A 4659-nucleotide genomic window follows, 5' to 3' on the forward strand; every position below is an offset into this window, starting at 1 on the left:
GGGGAACATGGGGGGGCCCCAAGCCTGGAGCTCTGCCAGCCTGCAAGGGAAAAGTCATGGTTTCTCATGTTTTTCTCCTTTAAAGGAAAATCCATCTTTAAACTTCGTTGTTCCATTTTTTTTGTTCGCAACCCTTTCATATATTCTTGTGACCCCCTTTTGGGTTATGACCCATGGGTTGAGAAATGCTGGATTAGATGATCTATGAAAATTCCTGCCAACCTTACTTTTCTGTGATTAGGGACCACTGGAATTCACAATTGAAGTGCGCTGCAGAGCAGCATCTTTAATCTTGGAGTTTCCCCTGTGCACGCCTCCACTGCCAACTGATTGGCAGAGGGGCCCCATCAGCCCTGCTGCTCACCACCTACCCCTGATTGGCAGGGAGGTGAAACCCACAGTTTAAATATGCCATGGTATTTGCAGAAGGCCCCACCAGCCTTGCCACTTGCTGCTGTCTGAATGGGAGGCAAAAACCGCAGCATATTTAAAACTGCAATATTCACCTCCTGGACATCAGAAGCAAGCAGCGAGCCATGGGTCCCATGGGGCCCCTCTACCAATCAGCAGCAGCAGGGCACAAGGGATATCCCAAAATTAAAGGTGCTACCGTGTGGAGCACTTCTGGCACAAATTCCAGTGGTCTCTAGCTATGACTCTATGACACTGATATAGGGTGACAGTGGCCACGTCTACTTGCAACACTGACTATGCAGTAGCTCATTGCTACTCTGCAGTAGTATCGTATGGCAGGAAGCATGACATGATGCTATTGTGCAGTCAGCATTACCTAAAAGCTGTTCGGCGATGCTACTGTGCTGTAACTCTGGTTATTGTGCAGTCGTTTAGTACTTCTTTATACTAAATAGAGAAAAATTTGATTAAAATGAAACACAAGTATATATGTATTTATGCATATATATGTGGTGATCCATTTTAATCATGGAAAAATGTGGATTTGGGGGTTTTATTAGTTTTTAATTTATTTGTTTATAAATTTCTCTCATCAAAAATTGGGAATTTTCTTTTTTATCAGCAAAAGCCAGCATCCCTGGACATAAGTCCATGGTTGGCTTGGATGCCCAACCCCATGGCTCTGCCCCTGTGCCCATTATGCAGTCAATGTCTTATATAGACACAGCCAGTTAGTCAGATGGTGTTATAGCTATGCTGGAAAAGCCCAGTAGTGGAGATGCAGTATATGCTGACAGAAAAGATTTTTCCAGTGACTTTAAAGTAAAGATACACCTTAGCTTTTGTTGACATTGCCTGTGTAACCCCTGGTTGGCTTAATGTGCATGGTATGTGCATGTTAGGCCAGCGTTCCTCAACTGGTGGGACCCTAGTGGATTTATTTTGGATTTATACTGGTGTAACTTGTAATAAGGATCTGCTCCAAAAAATGCCAGTCTTCAATTTAGAGTTTGAATTGGATGAGTAAAATCTCAGTGGTCGGTTTCAGGCACCATTATTCACAGTAGGCCTGATTCAAGTCATGGTCATACCAGTATAAATCGGGATATGGTCTGCTGTAGTCACTGGCAAGTCATCCTTGTAAAACTGGACATATGTTTTCTTCATGGCACAGCCAGCACTCAAAGAGGCTACAGGACCAGATATAACAGAGCTGTGTAAATTCTTTGTCATATCATTTAAATTGGCATGTTTACAGATCAGGCACTTGGTATGGCCCTCCACACTCCCAGCGTAAAAACAGTGATTCTAAATCTCATGCAACTCTTTGAAATTGTCCTTAGTTGTCTTCTGTTGTCTTATGGGAAAATGCTTAATGAAAAACTGGTGTTTTGTGTGCATAGGGCTATCAGAGCTCATGGTAGAGGATATCTTTTATTAGACCAACAAGATTTTTGCAGAAAAGTTTCTTTAATTTTTAATACAATTAATAAAAGATAATCACCTCTAATAAAAGATACTAATAAAAGACACTGATGAAAGATATCACCTCTACCATAAGCCCCGATTGTTTTTTCTTCTAGACCAATACGTCCACAAACTGGATAAATGACACATGGAAGATACTGCATTTTAGCAAGTTTTTAAAAATGAAATCTTCATAATTTTCCAAGCAGGAAGCAACTGTGACCACCTGAAACCTGAGATACTGTTCCTGCCTTGGTTCAAGGTAATTTGCATGATAACAGAGCCTCACAAGAGAGCTGAGAGACTCGTTACTAGCTAAGAACTGCTGGCCCAGAGGAGCTTTCCATCTATTGACTGCTCTGTGAAATCCTATGAAATATGTACTTTCATTTCTACCCAGAAGAACTTTTACAGCCTTTTCTCCAATGCCTGATGAAGGATGTTTGTACCTGAAAGCTTGCAATTAAAGACTTTTTTTGCAAAAATCTTGTTGGTTTAATAAAAGATATGATCTCTACCATGAGTTCTGATTGCTTTTTCCTCTAGACTAATATGAATACAACCTGGATACCTGACATAGGGCTATAAGGAGATTTCTGAGTATTATTTGGCTTTAAATTTTCATTTAAGCACAGCATATAGGTTTCAAAACATCCCTTGGAGCCTTGAACAATCTTTCTGAACAGGCTGGTTGGTTAGATTTCTGTATTCTTCTTGTATAAAAGGATCTTAACATCTATAGATGAGAGTACATTTAATTTAATAACACAAGTTTTCTATGGAATGCTGATAAAAAAACTCATCTATGTGGGCAGTAGGAATTTTTCAAATGTATTTCGTTTATTTATTTTTGTTGCATTGTTTTAAAATTAGCTATCTCTAACAGACAGGCAAGGTTCTTTGGGTCGATGTGATATCTTTTAATAGCCCAACTGAGTAGTTGGAGCAAAGTACTTTGCAAGCTTTTGGGCAAAAGCACCCTTCTTCAAGCATAGGGAGACACCGTAGTTGTAATTTAATTTAATTGAGCACTTATGCAAATGCACATACTTACCACTCTCTTCCAAGTCCTGTTTTTACCATTCCTTTGTATTTTTTGTTCACGTTTGATCCTTATTTTACAGCTTGTTTACACTATGGGACACAGAGGGTCACAGGGTGTTATAGCTTTGCTGGCAAAGCCCAATAGTGAGATGCAGTGTATGCTGACAGAAAGGATTTTTCCACTGGCATTGTTATGCTGCTTCCCAAATGACATTAAGCCGACAGAAGCCCTTTTTTTCAGAAGCTGTGTCCACACCAATGGTTTTGCCAGCATAACTACATCAGCTAGGGATGTGAGCCAAACTAGCAATAGTAGTAACTTTTAAATTGGGACAGAAGTGCCTTTACGTAACTGTACCTGTCTACGGGTCTTCAGACAGGTAAACCTAAACACTCACATTTATTGTGATTTTGGAGGAAGTCACTTAGTGAAAAATCAAAGTCCTTTAGTAAAGAACTTTGAGACCTAGAAATGAAAAGTTCTACATGAGACTTAGGAAATATTATTACTACTTGAATATTTATCTAAGGACTTTCCATTTTTCCTCTTTGTTTTGGGGATTAAGTCCTGCAGGTTTTAGCATTCCTATTGAATTCTGCCTAAATAATGACTGCAGGAGTAGAGTATATTTCTATATCACATGGGTATCTTCTCTTTATGTTAAAATTCCTAACTTAATCTCCCCATGGCCCAATTTATCCCTGGTATAAAACTCTATTGAAGATAGCCTTGGCTCTGTATTTTGTTTTGTATCTCTGTATCTTTATTTCCTGTTCTCTACCTATGAAACAATAAACAATGAAATAAGCATACAAGTGTAGACTATCAAAACAGAAACCCAGGAAAACTAAAACTAAGAGACAATGGTGATCTTATCACTACAGTGCAGCAGCAGAAGTTATGACAGCTCAGTTCATCAGCCCCACCACTAATCTCCTGCATGTTGTCACGCATGTGACTTGCTTCTTTGGGGACAGATTTTGTTGTTTTCAGTCATGCTGAATAGGCCCACGGTCCTGTAAAGACATTTATTTCTGCCCAGTTTGACACAGGTTCTTCATACATAAAACAGAAGTGTGTTTTCCTGCTCTTTGAGCAGCACTAAATCTGTCCCTCCATCAGCTAAGTTTTTTTCACATTCCTGTGTAGACTTTCCCGTTCACATTCCCATGCGTGTAGACCTTAAGAACAACAGCAAAAATCATGAGACTTGGCAATACAGGTTTCCCTTGATTTATGCAGTAGTTGCATTCCTAGGGCACGGCGCATAAATCGAATTCACATAAAGTGAACCCATTTTACAATGAAACAGATAGGGATGTGTTCCCACAGTGATGAGGGAGGGAGGGAGGAAGGCTGGGGCTAGGGAAGGGGTGGGGAGAGTGGCACAGCGCAGCGCGGTCCAGTGGCTGCCAGCAGGCAGCATCTGCTACTCCCAGGGCTGCAGCAGGGACGGCACTGGGCTCTTTGCAGTGCTCAGGGTGGGTAGCAGCCCCACTCACTCCACTTCTCCCCACTCACCACAGCCCCTGCTGCAGCAGCTCCGGGAGCAGCCGATGCCAACTGCCTGCAGTCACTGGGCTGCACTGTGCCCTGAACCCCTTCACACGGTGCAGCCCAGTGGCTGCAAGCAGGCAGCATCCACCGCTCCCAGGGCTGCAGCAGGGGTGGGCTGCAGCCTGCAGTGAGACAAGACCAGGCTTTTCCCAGTGCTCGGCAGCAGTGTTGAGAAG

The sequence above is a fragment of the Gavialis gangeticus genome, unplaced genomic scaffold, assembly GCF_001723915.1.
Source record: "Gavialis gangeticus isolate Ggan-Ray unplaced genomic scaffold, GavGan_comp1, whole genome shotgun sequence".
Classification (NCBI taxonomy): domain Eukaryota; kingdom Metazoa; phylum Chordata; order Crocodylia; family Gavialidae; genus Gavialis; species Gavialis gangeticus.